Source organism: Perognathus longimembris, chromosome 1, assembly GCF_023159225.1.
Source record: "Perognathus longimembris pacificus isolate PPM17 chromosome 1, ASM2315922v1, whole genome shotgun sequence".
NCBI lineage: Eukaryota > Metazoa > Chordata > Mammalia > Rodentia > Heteromyidae > Perognathus > Perognathus longimembris.
In genome coordinates, this window is record NC_063161.1 from 118,484,836 (window position 1) to 118,502,536 (window position 17,701).

The 17,701-nt window shown below is 35.6% G+C and overlaps 1 non-coding gene across 1 annotated transcript; it reads left to right on the forward strand.

The window, feature by feature from the left end:
* Positions 1–209: 209 nt before the first annotated feature.
* On the forward strand, positions 210–313 carry LOC125341097. The gene has a single exon (XR_007208875.1). It is a non-coding gene; the product is annotated as a U6 spliceosomal RNA (small nuclear RNA).
* The last annotated feature ends 17,388 nt before the right edge of the window (positions 314–17,701 follow it).

Sequence of the window (17,701 nt, forward strand, 5' to 3'; positions counted from 1 at the left end):
GTCCTTATAAAGTTTTATTTACTAAGTATAAATTCGTAAACAACTTTTACTCAAGCCCAATAAACCAAACCTTCAAAAGGAGATTATTGATTATTTCCACAATTCCCATTTTAACGTTACATACAACAGTCCTAGGAAATATCTTATTAGAGAATTAAAGAATAGAAAGAACCTTTAAACAAAATGTACAAAATGAAAGTAAAAGTACTGTGCTTGCTTTGGCAGCACATATACTAAAATTGGAAAGCTACAGAGATTAGCATGGCCCCTGTGCAAGGATGACAAGCAAATTTGTGAAGCATTCCATATTTTTGAGACAAAGGCAAAAGAGCCAACCAATGCAATGATGATACTAGACAATATGTTGGAAATGAGCAATACAACTTGGGAGGTAGGGGAATACTAGGGAAGAAGGAAGGTGGGAGGAAAAATGAGGGAGTAGGTAACAGGTCTGACAAAAAATGTACTTACTACCATACTTATGTAACTGTAACCCCTCTGTATTTCACCCTGACAATAAAATTAAATCAAAATGAAAAGAAAGTAAATGTACTGAAGAAATTATGTTCAGTGGCCACTGACTTGAACCAGACTGGAAGGTGCTATGTCTAGGTTTTTTCATTAGGCCAAATAAATAATACTGTTACAGTCCTTCCAGTTTTCCATTCCTCTCAGAACTCTTTTCCAGAAGATTCAAACCTTCCAGATTGTTTTCATACCTTAGGAATCACCATATAGAGATTTGTCAAATCACTCTAAGAGGAAAATGGTTTAAAAAAGGCATTAGAATGATCTTTACAAGTTGATGCAGCCCAGCTGTGGGGTTAAAGATAGCCTATGGGACAAATCACAGAGAATCAACGTGATAGCAAATGAAAAGAAATCATTGTCACCAGTGCCAGTGTGAAGAGATACTGGTGAGAGAGAAGAAATGGCTGTTGCTGGCAGTGGAGATCCTAAGAACACCCTCTTTGCACCGGAAGAAGGCTCTCTCTCTCTCTTCCTCCCAACTCTTTTCCTTTCTATAACCTATTAAAGTTCAGCTATTTCAATAATGTCCAAATGCATATATGAGAAACTAAAAGGAAGAGGGGCCAACGATGTAGAATAGATAATAGAAGAAAGAATGCACAGCATAATTAAAATCTTCCATGCCTATTAGAAGAGAAGGAACAGGCCAGTTTCTCTTATCTTTCTGGACAGTTGATCTCTAAGCAATTTACAGAGCAACACACTTTCCTACCATGACAGGGACCCTGTTAAACTTAGAAGTATAACTAACATTCTCTGTTTCTCTCTGTCTCTACCCCTGTCTCTGTCTCTGTTTCTCTGTTTCTTTCTCTCTCCCGCCCCATCATTCTATGAGTTTGTGGTAGAAGACGAACTGCCCTTTTCCTTTTCCCCCTATTGCCTTACTGTTTCAGTGTCTGTTTATAATTTATTCATATGCATTTTTTTCATCATCTTCTTTGTAAGGAGGTACATATTGGTATTTAGTGGCATTTTGCTACGGATTTTGATAATGTACATGATTACAATAGAAAAGAGCTATTGGATTTGACTGGCAAAATGTAATAAGCCTGGTTTAAAAAAACAGTTGGAGCAATGCATAGACAATCCCTAATTTGTAGGCTTTTAAATTTTACTATGGTACCTCAGTGCCACATGTTTATGGGAATACTTACTACATATATCACTCATTCAAGAAGTGGCCCAAACCTAACATCCAACAGTAATTTCCCTCCTAGTCATGTCTGCAAATTTTTACATGCTTCTTTTGCTCAAAGCTAGTGCTCTCCCTCTTTGAGCCATAGCATTACATCTGACTTTTTCTGAATAGTTTATTGGCAATAGAGTCTCACAGACTTTTTGCCTTTTTGTGGCTTTGAACCACAATCCTCAGATCTTAGCCTCCTTAGTAGGTAGGATTGTGGACATAAGCCACTACCTCCTGGCTATTTATCTTCGAATTATTTTTTAGTATGGTCTTACTTTTTGTCCAGAATGATCCAGCACACGAGTTTCCTATATATGTTTGCACATAGCTGGGTGATAGGTGTGAAGAATGCACACAGAGTTGTTTTATTGGTTGAGATGGTGTCTCACAAGTTTTTTGTCTTGAGCATCCTTGAACTTTAATCCACCTGGTTGTAGTCTCATAAGTAATTAGGATTTAATATGTGAGCCACTGCATCTGAATCATTAAAATTTTGTAGTCCCTTAGCTAGTTTGCCTTCAAAACATTATGCTTATTGAAAGAAAAGAAACACTTGCACTAAGAGGACTGTAATGTGCCAAGTGAATAATTAGTGAGTGGATTTGTGAATGAATGAATTTGTGAAGTCAGTGAATATGACCTTATTTCTTACTGCTTTGAAGTAATATACTCTCTTTCTATGCCAGTATGGCTATTTCTTTGGAACTTTGTAACGAAATCATTATTTTCTTGATACTAGTGGATAACACCAGAAATCTTAGCTATACAGGAAGCTGAAACCTAGAGGATCATAGTTTGAATCCAGAACATGCAGAAAAGTTTGAGAGACATCATCTTCAATTAATCGGCACACTGCTAGACTGGAAGTATGGCTTGAGCAGTAGAGTACCAACTGTGAGTAAGAAATCTGAGCGAGAGCCTGAAGCTCTAAGGTTGAGCCCCCATTAGCACACACATTCACAGATGCACCGACACAAATACTCATTTGAGATCCAAAGAGATTATAAAGCTTGATTTTAAAAGGTTTATTAAGTAAAAACTTTTAAAACTTCACAAATCATTTACAATGCCAAACAAGCCCAGTTGTACTAAGAAAAATAAGCCTGAAGGATCTCTCTCTCTGTCTTCTTATCATATAATTTAGATTCACAGACATGGATTAATGTGTCACTCAACTTTGAATGACATTTCATTGTAATTTCTCCTCTTGTGTTTCTTTCTTGAGAGAAACATTGCAACAGACAAATATAAAGGAATTACATTTAGGTTGAAAAGTAATAAGCTTAATGGCTTAATGTAAATAGATGGTAGGATGACAAATCTGTTTTTCTTCTTCATGTGATCCTAAGAACAAGACGAAATGTAAATAGAGAACAAAAACTAAAGATTAACACATAATGTCTTCTTTCAATGTGCTTTTCTTTCTATTAACTTCAAGTACTTGTATCAAGGAGTTGACATTTAACAAAGTAGTTTATGAATACAATGCATCTTGATCAATGTCACCCCTTTCAACCTTCTTACTCAGCCCTCTCCTACCCACCTCTTCCCTCACTCTTCTTAATTTTGCCGATATACATTGAATTATTGACTACATTATCCTCCTTCTCTCCTCCATTCATCTAGTTTAACCCTTTCCCCTGGACCCCACCTCTTTCAAGTACCCTGGTATTTTATTTTGCTGAACTTTGACTTTGCCTTCTTAAGGAATTACACTATTCGAGATCGCCCTTAATCTACCATGTTTCAGTTAATATATCTGTATATAAATCTGTATACAACCCAATGTATTCACTTGTAAGTTTATAAGCTAAATCTACCATCCACATATAAGGTTTTGTTTATTTGAGCCTGACTTACTTCACTTAAGGTAATTTTGTCCAGGATTTTCATTTCTTTACAAATGGTACAATGTCATTCTTTCTAATAGATGAATAAAATTCCATTCTGTATATATACTACATTTTCTTGATCCATTTGTCCACAAGGTGAGGGGCATCTTGGCCGATTCCATACCTTGGCTATGGTGAGTACTGCGACAATGAACATGATTGTGCTGTCTCTTGGTTTTTAATCTTTTGGATATGTGCCCAGGGATGAAGCAGGATTATAGAGTATTTCTATGTTTAATTTTTTAAGGAAACTCCACACTGCTTTCCAGAGTGGTTGAAACACTTACTTTCTTGCCAACAGTATATTAAGGTTCCCTTTTGGTTGTAATGTTACTAGCATTTGTTATCATTTATTTTCTTGATAATGGCCATTTTAACTGGCATGAGGTAGAATCTGTGCTGTTCTGATTTGCATTTCCTTTACAACCAGAGATGTTGAGAATTTCTTCATTTGTCTATTAGTTATTTTTATTTCTTCTTCTGAAAAGACTCTTTAGCTCATTAGCCCATTCATTAATTGGATTGTTGGAATTTTTGAGGGTTTAATTTTTTAATTTTCTGTATACTCTGGGTATTAAGCCACCATTGTTGGATATGTAGATGGCAAAAATACTCTCCCCATTCTGTAGGCTGTCTTTTTAGCTTTTGGCTATGTTCTTTGCCATGCAGAAGCTTTCAAGTTTGATGTAGTTTCATTTATCAAGTCTTTCTGTAGTTTGCTGTGCTTCTGTATATTTACTCCGAAAGGTCTTTCCTGTGTTCCAAGCTGTCCTAATCTTTTCCCTGTTCCTTCCCATAATAGTTTCAGGGTTTCAGGTCTTACCCTGAGGTAATTGATCCATATGAATTAATAGTGCTGCAAGGTGATATAAAAGGATCAACTTTCAGTTTTCTCCATGTGGATATTCATTTTTCCCAGCACCATTTGCTGAAGATACTGTCTTGCAAACAATGTTTTTGGTTGTGTTATCAAATATTAGATGGCTATAGGTCTGTGGATTTATTTCTGCATCTTCTATTCTGTTCTATTAGTCCTCAGGCCTACTTTTGTACCAGTAGCAAGCTGTTTTCATTACTATAGCTCTGTAGTAATGTCTGAAGTCGGTATTGTTATACTTCCAGTACTACTTTTTCTGCTACAGATTTTTTTTTTAATTCAGAGCCTTTTATACTTACCTATGAATTCTTGGATTGTTTTTCTATTTCATTGAAAAATGTTGTTAATGTTTTAATGGGTATTGCATTCAATTTGTAGATTGCTTTGAATAGCATTCCCATTTTCATGATACTAATTCTGCCAATCCAGGATATGGAAGGTCTTTTCACTTCTTTATGTCTTCTTTGATTTGCTTCTTTAAGTTTTTATAGTTTTCACTATGAAGAGACCCTTCACATTAAGCTAATAGGAACATATTTGTTTTGAGATAATTGCAAATGGAGTAGCTTTCATGATTTCAGTCTCAATCTTATCATTGTTGATGTATAGGAAAGCAACTGATCTTTGTGGTGGGTTTTATACACTACTACTTTACCAAAATTTTGAATCAGATTTACTAGCTTGTACATGTGGAGGGGGCTGGGAGGGGGGTGCTATAGGGTCCTTTAAATAAAGGATTAAGCCCTCTGCAAATAGTGATAGTTTAACTTTTTCCTTCTCTATTTGTATCATTTTTGTCTTTTTCCTGCCTTATTGCTCTTGATGAGAATTTCAAGACTATACTGAAAAAGAGTGGAGGGAGAGAACATACTTATCTCATTCTTGATTTTAGAAGGAATGGTTTTAGTTTTTCACCATTAAGTATAATGTTGGCTGATGGTTTGTTATACACCACCTTTATTACATTGAGGAATGTTCCATGTATTCTTAGCTTCTCCAGAGATTTTATCATAAAGGGATGGTGAATCGTGTTAAAAGCTTTTTCTGCATATATTAAGATGATTATGTGTTTCTTGTCCTTGCTTTACATATGTTCAACTAACTTTGCATCTCTGGAATGAATTCTGTTTGTTCATAGTATATGATTTTTTTTACTTCTTGTTGAAAGCAACTGGCCATAATTTTATTGAGATATTCTATATCTATGTTTATTAAAGACATAATTCTACAATTTTCAGTTTTTGATGGATTCCTATCTGGTTTGGAGTTGAATATAATGTTGGCTTTTCTTTTTCCTATCAAATAAAATTTCACATTACTGTAGGAAGCTATAAACCTCTTCGGATGCCATATTGTTCCAGAAATATCAATCTACATATCTTAAGAGTGGATTCCCAGAAGCATTATATTTCTGAGCACAATGTGTGTGAGACCAACCTGAAATTTGAATCATTGAAATCTATTGGCCATGCTGATACAAGGAACACCCAAAGGCAACAATCTGAGTGTCCCAAAAAACAACTTTAACTAAAGATTTGAGTAGCTTCATTTGCTCACATTTGTTTGTGTGTTCTAGACTAATTAAAAAGAATTCTTTTTCCTGTTGTCATCCAACATGTATAGAAGAATTTATAAGCTCTGGTATGGCTGAGTTGAATTTAGAGTTAGGCATTGCAGGAGACAAGAGGCACAAATACTGTTATAAGTGAAATCCTTTTTCTCAGGTTCCCACAGACTGAGAAAGCACAGAATAGATCCACAGCTTAAAGAACAGACCCACCAACTTAAAGGATATGCTTGTGTCTCTAAGCAGAGCTTTCTCCCAAGGAGAGATCATGCTCAGCCTTGCTTTCTTAGAGAAATATGACAGAATTATTGCTTAGGGTGACATATAAACATTAATTTTACTATTTTGAAGCAATTAAGAAACATCAAAAGACTTTTCTACCATTAGTTATAATTACAGACACTGTCACACTTCTAGGAACACATTTGCCAATTTAATTTAACTTAGCTCTAAGAAAGGTGAAACAAAAATGTACAGTAACAGGGTGTGATTTAATAGTTCTAAGAATTTGTACTTCCCAGACAAACTTCTCTTTTCTTGTCAGCATTATTGAAGTGTTTGTTTAAAAATAAATACAGCAATGGACTTCAGTTCCCACTCTCTATGTTGAATAAGCCATAGAAGGAAAATTCTAATGATTACTGTATTAGATAACTAGATACCAAGATAATTCTAATGTCAACATTAAAAGTAAACATTAAAAAGTAAAATACTAGCATTATCTGCTAGAATTTCAGTCTTAATGAGACTTCCCATCAAAAGAGCTGAGTACTTGCACGTGTGCACGTGGGTGTGTATGTGTATGTGTGTGCATGTATGTATGTGCATGTGTGCTTGTATGTTTTGGTACCTGGACTTAAACTCAGTGCTCGCTGTTATCTCTGAGGTTTTTTGCTCAAGGTTTGCACTCCACCTCTTGAGCCACAGCTCCTCTTATGGTCTTTTGGTGGTTAAGTAATGATAAGAATCTTACAGACTTTTGGGCTCAGCTGGCTTCTAACCATGTTACTCAGATCTCAGCCTCTAGAGTAGCTAAGCTTACAGGCTTTTGGTACTGGATAATTTTGACACAGTAAGTTCACAGGGATAGTTGTGGGTGCTCTCCTTTTCAGATTTCATCATCCTTTCATTTCAGAAGCCACAAGTCAGAACCTACTGTTACAAAGGGGCCCCTTTGAAGCAGATATTTTTGCCCTTGCCTCCTGCCTTTTTCATTTGAGGCATTTATATTATACTATCTTGAGCATTGTAGGTTATTACATGAAGTCAGTGAGCCAGATTTTCTGGGTTCTGTGTTTCCCTCATTCCCTATCTCTATTTTCCTTATTTCCTTTATTTTTAATGAGTTATCCAGATAAATCTGTTTCTCTATTCTCTTTTAACAGAGTTCTCACAGAACCTGCTGAAATTTTGTGTTAGATTTTTCTCATTATTGCATTCTATCCCTTTCATCTCTATACTTCTACACTATTGATTTCTAGCATGGCTTTACACTTTTGTGTCCACATTATCTGTTTACTAGTGTTTCTCTATCACATGTTTTATCCTTTATCATAATCCATCTTCTAGATATTAAGCATATGTACTTATTGAATCTTCAATATGAATTTCTTTTACAAAGAAGCCATACTTAATTATTTTATATCCTCAGATTTTCCTATCAACTTACTCTAAAAAAAGTTCAGAAGTCTCTTCACCTAGACAGAATGGATATGTATCCTACAGACAGACAGCCAACAAAGAGGTAAATGGAAGGAAGATGGGATGGAGAGAGAGGAGAAGTTAGAACAGGAAAGGAATAAAAAGTATTATGACTATCACTATGAAGAGAATAGCTAACTATAAGTAAGCACTTAACATTATTTGTTTGATAGTTTACTTCCCAAATAATGTCTCATAAAATGCTCTCAATCGTCATATATAAGTACTTCATTTATAAATAGAAATAAAAAATCCTTAAATTGTGTAAAAATTACCTATGTGATGATGACCTGATTGGACTTGGAACTCAGTTTAATAGATCTTCATTTATCAAAAACTATTGTGTGTTTAAATATGCAACACACTAGATCTTAATATCATATGATCCTCCCACAATGGACCATAGAAGTTAATCTCTTTCATGCTGGAGAGAAGTACAGGTACTTAAAAGTCATTTTCAAGAGCCTTCTAGTTGTGACTCTCACCTTAATTTTGGTTCTAGCCTTGTCTTTTCTCTTTTTCTTTTTATCTTTTTAGCAAATTGTTATCTCATTCCTACATTTGCATAAGCAATTTTAGGTCTTTCATAAACAATATAAATTTAAAATGATAGAATAAATAAATATTGTACAACTTAACCCTAGGCGAATATAAGTATTCAACTACAAAACAAAGTGGGGTAAATGAAATTGCTTTATGCAACCTTAGGAACAGGCACTAGCTTGTATGTCACATGTGGGTTGCTTTTTATTTGAACAGTACAGTACTTTTGAGCCAGCTAAGTGGTAGCTTCACAACTTGTTGCCTATCTTTAGATGAGTTGATGGATTCCTCACTTTTCTGGTCTAGGAAATTGAGGTAATGATGACCTCTTGGCAAGGAAATTTTCTCAGATTAAAAACTGGACATGAATCTTCTGTGTCATTGGTTATGATGGCTATGAAGTCATTCAACAAAACGTAGAGGAAGGAGCTCTACGCCCTCTAGTGGTATGATTTTTGAAAGTGCAGCTAGGCATTGATGCTGGGCAGCTGCTACTTTACCTCGCAGCCCGCTAGTGGATTTTCAGGTTTATGGCAACAGCAAAGGTCCATAGAAATGACAGGTCCTTGGGAAAATGTCCTGCTTTGTTAAGATGGAATTAGAAAAATTTATTGACTATATAAGTGCTCATAGTTTTCAGTGATTATGAATAATTTTACTATAACAGCAATGCTATTAAGTAGTTAATACACTACAGTCTCCACTTGGTAGCTAGTGAGCCAGGTATAGAGCACACATACCCAGCAATTGATGGGCTGGGACTCTTCCCAGGCAGTAGAGATTGTCTTCAGTTGTAATCATGAATAAAATACAATCATAACTTTTATTTTACCTTGGCATTAAGGTTTGGAGGTGGAAATATGAACAATGGAAATAAAAGACATTGATTCATTTCCTTTCAGTTCTGTGGCCACAAATCAGACTTCTTGTCTTGACTTCCTCACCTGTAAAATACAATTGCTAACAGTCTTGAATGGTCTTTCAAGGAGTTTGGGAAGAAAATGTATTTAGAGCTGTCTCATGAATTGTGATATGTTATACAAAGGAAAGAATCACCTACTGTCTATAGATTCAAAATACATGTTATGCCAAGATATATGTATATGTGTGTGTTGCAAATAGAAGTCTGCATTGAAACATTATTCAAGGTTTGTGTTTTGTCTTTCTGAAATGCTTATTATATGAAAATGTTGAGGTAAAAATGCATATAAAATTCATACCAAACAGAGTTGATTGTGATGATTGAATTAAATTGCTTGGGCTTATGGTTATGCATATGTCACCATTAGAGATTTCACTATTATTTTGCTGAGTATGGCAATGTATGCATTTTTATGTTACTCTGGAATTTGTAGCATAATGATGTCTTGTTATAAAGTCTGTACATTGTATTCAAAATTATGTGAATACTCATTGGATACCTTTTTTTAAAATAAATATTTAGACCAATGAACCAAAACCAAATGATGCAAAAACGCTGCCAAAAATAAGAAAATAGAATTAAATTTCATAAAGCTATAGGGAAACTCTGATTAATTCAGTTTTATATCTAAGTAGACCATCTAAATTCACTTTATTAGTCATTTCAATAAGTGGATGTAAGTTTCAGTTTTGCTGACTTTACTTTTCTTGTCAAAAGATAATCCTTATTCATTTAAACATATCTGACTGCTTTTTGCCACATAAGTGACTTTTCTCACAACTTCTTCTTATGTGCTCAATGTGAACAACTTTAGTAGTGGATAAATAGCTGATTTTTACCAGTGGGTGACTTTGGGAACTTCACTGGGTATATGGCGAGTTGCATCTAGACAGTAAAATGCTACATGGTCATTGGTGGGTGTTAAGAGAGGATGTGCTTCCCAATACATGGAAGAGTTAGATTTCTGTTCCTGTCTCTTTGTAAGACCAAGGTATGTTCTAAGAGAGCTACATTGCTATCTTATGTGCAGTTCATGACATGGGCTATCTTTCTGATGCTTGCTTTCTCTTCTCCCTTGTCAGCCTCTTTCTCAACATAATCACACAAGGTCACACTGTCCACACCTTTCCTTTCTTTCCTTCTTCTTTCTCTCATATTAGGATAAGATGTTTTAAAGGGCAAAATTATAACTCTCATACAAATACAAAAACAAATATATGTCAAAGCTTGAAAGTAATGAATTAAAGAGGAAGACCTATAAAATGGCACAAGTGTTTTTATAGAGAACTCAAAGAACACAGACACAAATAGGCAGCAGAAATGCTAAGAACTAAATAGATGAATTAGTTAATGTCACTAGGATAGCAATCAATTTATATTGTCTAATATTTGTTTCCAGTTCTATCGATAGGAATCAGTGGTGCTGCCATCAGCTTTATATAAATTAAAGAAAAATAAAATTAAAAGGTCATGAATGGCATCACTAGACCTGATTTTCCAGGAATCTTTTTGCCCACCTTAGAAGGCCTTTCCAGGCTCACCTAACACTCATTTTCTTAAATACTAGTTAAGTACCTGGCCACAAATTGTGCATCAGTGACAGAGTAAAACTTGTCACCATAGAGCTTAAAGACCATTTAGAGACAAAGAGACACTAGTGAAACACTAATAAGTATACAGGTATATATGGGGGAAATTAACACGAAGGAAACATAAAAACAGGATGAAAGATTATTTATTATCAGGAAGGTCTTTGGAAGAGTAATACAAGATTCCTTCAGGATGAGCTCTGGCTGCGGGGAGGCAGAGGGAAAGCTGCCCCAGGATGGTTCAAATTGAATCAATCCTTAGACTGCATGTTAAACCTTACAGTACTACTTGTTAGTGTCAAATATTTAAAGTCTCTCTCTTTATTTTCTCTTTTCCCAAAATCATAACACTGTCACAGTCACTATTTAGTCCTAGTGTCCTAGTGGTGTGTGTGTGTGTGTGTGTGTGTGTGTGTGTGTGTATTCTGAGGCTTGATCTCAGAAGCATTTTTGCTCAAGGTTAGTGCTCTACCATTTGAGCCACAGCTCCACTTGTGGCTTTTGCATGGTTAATTGGAGATAAACATCTCACAGATTTTTCCTGCACAGGCTAGTTTTGAACTACAAATCTCAGATCCAACCTCTTGAGTAGCTAGGATTATATGTGAACCACCAATGCCTGGCCACCATTTACTCTTTAGTCTTAAAAGTAGCTCCTGCTTTTGATCTCTGTGGCTCTTTTGTTAACCTCTAGGTGAGGTGTTTTTCCAAAACTTTTGAGACTGTGATCAAGAGATATAGTTGTCCCATCCTGATGGCTCACACAATAATCTTAGCTACTCAGGAAGCTGAGGTATGAGGATTGTGGTTCAAACCTACTCCGGCAAGAAAGCCTTTGAGACTCATATTAACTCCAATTATCTGCCAAAAAGCCAAAAGTGGATCTGCAAGTAGGCGAGTGCTAGCCTTGAGCAAAGAAGCTTAGGGACATTGCTCAGGCCCTGAGTTCAAAAAATAGAAAAGGAAGAAAGGAAGGAAAGAAGGAAGGAAGGAAGGAAGATAAGGAGAAAGAGTGGGAAGGAAGGAGGGAGACAGGGAGGGAGGGAGGAAGGAAGAAAGAAGGAAGGAAGGAAGGAAGGAAGGAAGGAAGGAAGGAAGGAAGGAAGGAAGGAAGGAAGGGAGGGAGGGAGGGAGGGAGGGAGGGAGGGACAGCTAACCTTCCTTCCACTCCATACTACAAATACACGAGATGAAATAGATATTTCACAAAATAATACCCTTACCACATGGGATGTTTTCCAACACTTTCTTTTTATTTCTTTTGGGAGTGGGGGAGTATTCTATTTTATTTTAAAAATGTTCATCTCAAAATGTTCTAAATCCTTTTCTTCAGCCAAGAAGTATCTGGAATAAGAACACTACTACTCTAAAACCAGAATTGTATCACTTCCTATCAATATCTCTGGTGTAGATGTCCTATTTAAAAATACCAAATTAAGCAAGAACCCCTCTGTGGTCCCCTCCTGAGTTCTGTCCTTTAATATAGTAATTGAGAATTTCCTGCTGACATTCTCCATCTGTACCCTCTACCTGACTGGCAGCTGTGGAAAGTCCTAAAACAAACATGCAATGTGCCTTTTTGTGTGCAAAAATTCAGGAATCTCTTAAAGAATTCCTTCTTTTATCATAGATGAATGATTCAGTATCTGAAGCTAGTGATATTTTCTATTTCTCTCTTTATAAGCCTTACACCTTGCAAATGTGCCTCCAGGATGTTCTTCTGAAAGACAGAAGAATATCCTCAAAGCAACATAGTTGGGCATGGCCTAATTTTTACATTGCAACCCAGTGAAGCCATGAAATTGAGAACAAATAGTGTGATTTTCACAGCATCACTTCCATGACTGTTTCTGTGGGATTTTGATTTTGACTTAAGATGCCAAGAATGAAAATCTCATTCAAGCACAGAAACCAGAATTTCCTAAAAGTTTTATTTTTAAATAAATAAAAAGCTAAAAAAATGAAACAAGGCCACACTGAGAGTAAATTGAGGCTCCCAAGGGAAATGTTACAATAAATGGAGACAAGGGGTATGTATTGACATGCACATTGGGGTCTTCGACCATGTTTGATTATCCAGGTCCTGTAAATATTGGCTCAAGGATATTCTCCTTGGGAGACAAGGGACAGATACACTTACATATGAGACAAAAGGTACAGAAATCAAAGACAGTGACAAAGAAAGGGGAAAAAAGCAAAATAACCTAAAAACCTCTTGTTTCTATTTCTTGGAATTCATTTCGATAAACATCATTTTATATGATCACAGGCACATAACTATTTTGAGTGAAGTAAGCTAAACACAACGATATATAAGTTGCATGGTTTCCCTTCCTTATAACTAGAATGTTCCAATAAAACTATAAGTAAACGCACTGGATAATAAAAGACAAAAATTACACTTGGAGATGATAAATTATACAGTACTCTAAACATTCACACAGTGAGACCAAAGGAGGATAATCATAGGGGAGCACAAAGTGCTGCAGTATCTTCTTCATTTATTGTCTATGGAGAAGTGAGCCCCTGCTGAGAATGAAATTTCTGAGGATAGGAATCAAATGCTTTCCCTATCCCAAAAAAAGAGAAAAACAGGATATCTCAGAGCTAAACAAATATACTAGCTCATTTCTATATTTTGGATCTTATGTATATTTTAAAAAATTAATGAGAAAATATATTTTTTAAATGAATGAGAAAAATATATATAAATAATTAATGAGAAAATACTGCTATATTATGAATGTTATCCACCATAAATGAAGGCTTTCAATACAAAAACACCACTGAATATGATTGTGCCATTTGTGGAATATTTGTGTTATTTACAGAATACATGAAAAGTGTTCCTTCATACCATCCTATAATCCAGTAGAGGATAAACTAAAAATGCTAGTCAAATTATTTTTCTTTCTTTTTTTTGTTTGAATTCAAGCAAAATGTACTTGTAGGTTCACCATCTCCCTTCATTGGAGCAGTGATGACAGGCCTTGTCAGGCATTAAAGGGGAGTTGACATCTTTCAAATACTGAAGCTCCTGGGTGAGCTGTCTGTGAGTTGTAAGCTGCCTGCGCCCTCTAGTGATATTTTACCTCAGAACTTTTTTTTTCCATCTTCATACATTTAAAAAATTGTTATTGTAAAGGTGATGTACAGAGGGGTTACAGTTACATAAGTCAAAGAGTACATTTCTTTTTAGATTCATAGTATCCAAAATATAGAGGCAAGCTAGCTCACCCCTACCCTCACTCTGTCTCAGTTTTCCCCTCTGGTCCCCATCCACATGTTTTGGAGGTTCATTTTCAACAGAGTGTCTAGTGAGTACAATTGCTGCATTTGTTCACCCCTTGTCCCTCCATTTCTGCCCCCCCCCCATTACCATCCCAAGACAAAAGGAAAAGAAAACAAAACCAGCAAGGAAATGGAAACCAGAAGTTTTCTTTGTTGCTGTTTTTATTTTCCTTTTGTCTTATTTGTTCATTGATCTGTCTTTGGAAGGTAAGAGGGTAGGACAAAGGGTGAACAAATGCAACAATGGTACTAACTAGATTATGTTGAAATGAACCATACAACTTATGGGTAGGGACCTGAGGGGAAAACTGGAATGTACTCACTACATTTATGAAACTGATTTATGAAACTGTAACCCCTCTGTATATCACCTTTACAATAACAATAGATAAATAAAATAAACAGCAACAAAAAAGCCTCATAACTATCAGCAATAAAAGTTTCCACTTTTTTTGCCAGTCCTGGAACTTGAACTCAGGGCCTGAGCACTGTCCCTGGCTTCCTTTTTGCTCAAGGCTAGCACTCTGCCACTTGAGCCACAGCGCCACTTCTGGCCTTTTCTATGTATGTGGCACTGAGGAATTGAACCCAGGGCTTCATGTATTCCAGGCAAGCACTCTACCACTAGGCCATATTCCCAGCTCCATTTTCACTTTTTGAAAGGAGGTAGCAAATAGTACAAGAAATGTACCTATGGTCTTATGTATGAAACTGTAACCCCTCTGTACATCACTTTGACAATAAATAAGTAATTCTTTTTTTTTTTTTTTAAAAAAAAGGGATGTTGAGACTAGGATTCTTGGATCCAGTGGACTGACACAAAAACATAAGTATGTTTGGTTGTCTGCTATCTGTAACTGTAACTAGAAAATAAATACATTTTGTACCCACTTTCTTTGAATGCCAATGAAAATTCTCTTTTGTTATCACTCATGGTTTATTTCCTTCTTCTCTTTCTAATGAACAATTTCCTTGGCTTTGTCCATCAATAAGCGCAGAATCACATTTACAAAGTGAACTAATTTCCTTTTTAAATAAAATTGATAAGCATTACCACGTTGCAAATTATTATAAAATGCATTCTAAAGTCAAATACAATTTGTCTTAGATTTGATTATTTAAATTTATTTTGGACATTAGTTATTGAAACATTTAATCTCCAACATGCTCATAGCAATGATAGTGTTTAGCACAATCAGAGATTGTGTCCTTTACTTTCTGGATCTGTTTGAATATGGGAGATCTTGACAAAACACATCAAAATTGCCCTGAGAATCACTTTGAGACACCTGACAACTAAATATCATTAAATATTATTAAAATATTAGATTCGGATATAGGTACTACAATATTTACATGATGTATTATTTTGCAGAAACTAGTTTTGAATTTGTGCTATCTATAGTTATTTTATATGAGTTATTAATTTCTATGTGTTAGGTTTACAAATGTTTTATTTCATTAAAAAATCCTAAGTATAAAAGTTACCTAATTCAATAAAAGAATCAATTAAAAAAAACATTTTAGAGGGGTGGGAATATGGCCTAGTGGCAAGAGTGCTTGCCTCCAACACATGAAGCTCTTGGTTCGATTCCCCAGCACCACATATATGGAAAATGGCCAGAAGGGGCGCTGTGGCTCAAGTGGCAGAGAGCTAGCCTTGAGTGGGAAGAAGCCAGGGACAGTGCTCAGGCCCTGAGTCCAAAGGCCCAGGACTGGCCAAAAAAAACCAAAAACATTTTAGAGCAAAAAGAAATTGAGAAATAGCACAACAAAAGTAACATTCCAAAGAATATCACCAAGCATTTCTGTGTTGTAATCTTGAATCTAACATAAAAAGAGCATTTACTGCCACTGTAGATCAGACAATAGTTTTTATTTAAAGAAGATTTTTCACCACTTGAGCAAGCTGGTAGTTTACAAAAGTGATCCTGTTATATTTATTTTCTTGATAAGTCAGCATTGAAAAATTCAAAAGAAGAAAACTTATTTTAGGGAGCTCAATATTTTTAAGAGATGGAAGTAATATGAGGTCGTGGTTTGACTGATGAAACTAAAATATTGCCTACCCTAGAAAAATAATAATTTATCATATGTGGTTCCATTAAAGTGTTAGAACATTAAAGTAATATATAGAAATGTCATTTCTAGATTTGTTTTTCTTTAAGAATTTTATTGACAGTTTCAATAGCTACTACCTCATCAAAAAGCTTTTTAAAATTGAAATTAATGAAAATAGGTGGGAGTAGGTGACTAAAGAAAGATTATCTAATTTAACATGACTGTCAGCATAAGAAAATATATGTGAAAAGTCTTAACTATCCTAACATAATTATTTTACAAAAATGATGTCACAGAAAACTAGCTTTCATGGAGTAAACATAGTAGTTTTTTAAGTTATGCAATATCTTATTTTATGATTTATAGTCACATGACTGACCCATCAACAGCTCTTTGAGATATGCACAACTCAGTCATTTTTTATGCCTTATTGATTATCAATGGTAAAATTGAATAATTTATCAATTGTCTGTCATAAAGGCATATTGGTCAAGGTGGGGAGGTAAAATATTTTAATTGTCTATTTGATTCATAATTCTTTTTATTTTTATCTTTCTTGAAGTAATTGTGTGAAATGATTTTAATTCAATATGGATACATAATCTTTTCATTGTTTAGCTTTAGATTTTTAACTGTGTTAGATTTAGATGTGTTCCCGTATATTCCTTTGCCTATGCAGTCATGGATGTTAGGACTGGTTTGAAGAGGGAGTCTGGGAGTGACCCCAAGGTACAAGACCAGTTCCCCTGTCCCTACAGAAACATCTGACCAGGGTAATTTTTTGGTGGACAGTAGCAGCAAAAAGAACAGAGAAACAACATGACCAGCTTTTCAGGTCACAAGTGTTTGAGGGTTATTTGTCTTTTTTTTTTTTTTTTTTTTTTGCCCTAATCTCAACTTTGAACTCTGAGCCTGGGCACTGTCCCTGGGCTTCATTTGTTCAAGGCTAGTGCTCTACCACCTGAGCCACAGCGCCACTTCCGGTTTTCTGGTGGTTCATTGGAGATAAGAGTTTCATGGACTTTCCTGCTTTGACTGGCTTTGAACCACTACCCTCAGATCTCAGCCTCCTAAGTAGCTAGAATTGTGGACATGAGCCACTGGTGCCTAGCTTGTCTTCTTCTTGACCAATGGTTGATCATGACAACACAGCTAGGGTATTGCCCTTCATACACATTAGGAAAGAGTCTGATTAATCTTTCTTTTTTTTTTTTTTTTTTTTTGGCCAGTCCTGGGGCTTGGACTCAGGGCCTGAGCACTGTCCCTGGCTTCTTCTTGCTCAAGGCTAGCACTCTGCCACTTGAGCCACAGCGCCACTTCTGGCCATTTTCTGTATATGTGGTGCTGGGGAATCGAACCCAGGGCCTCATGTATATGAGGCAAGCACTCTTGCCACTAGGCCATATCCCCAGCCCCTGATTAATCTTTCATCAATCATCTTACAATGCCTCCAATTTGATGTACCTGTCCTAATTAATTTAAATCCATTTTCCCCATCTATTCTGTGGATTACTTGATCATGGAGTGACTCCATCCCAATA